This window comes from Ammospiza caudacuta, chromosome 2 (assembly GCF_027887145.1).
Source record: "Ammospiza caudacuta isolate bAmmCau1 chromosome 2, bAmmCau1.pri, whole genome shotgun sequence".
Lineage (NCBI taxonomy): Eukaryota > Metazoa > Chordata > Aves > Passeriformes > Passerellidae > Ammospiza > Ammospiza caudacuta.
The window spans coordinates 30741805-30742319 of NC_080594.1; positions in this window are offsets into that span (position 1 = coordinate 30741805).

The following is a 515-nucleotide window of genomic DNA, read 5'->3' on the forward strand; positions in this document are numbered from 1 at the left end:
GCCGGCAGCCCGCGCGGCCCCTCACGGCCGCTCCGCCGAGCATTCCCGTCGGGAACGCCTCGCGCCGCCCCATCCCACACCGCGGGTCCTTCCCCGCCCCGGCGCCGCCCGCCCCGTGAGGAGCGCGGGGGCCGCGCTGTGAGGGGCGGGGGCTGCCCGGGGACCCTGGTGCTGCTGCCTGCCCCGCCGCTCCTCCTCCGGGGAAGGCGTCCGGAGGGATCCGGCAGCGCCCCTTGTCCTCGTCCCCCTCACCGAGGGGCGCAGGGACGGACCCGCTGCTCCCGTCCGCTGGCACCTGCGGGGCTGTCTCCGCGGTTGTGTGGGAAACGGCCCCTTCCCACCCCACCGCCGGCAAATCATGCTTCCACTTTAGTTCAAAACTTCCAGGTTTACCGCCTGACCGGCCACTGCAGCCTCTTTGTCCGTCTGCTGGATGCCTTCAGGCCTTTTTCGTTCGGATCACTGGAGAGCTGAGCGAGAGCGGTGAAACTTTACCTGGGACGGTGCAAGGCGGC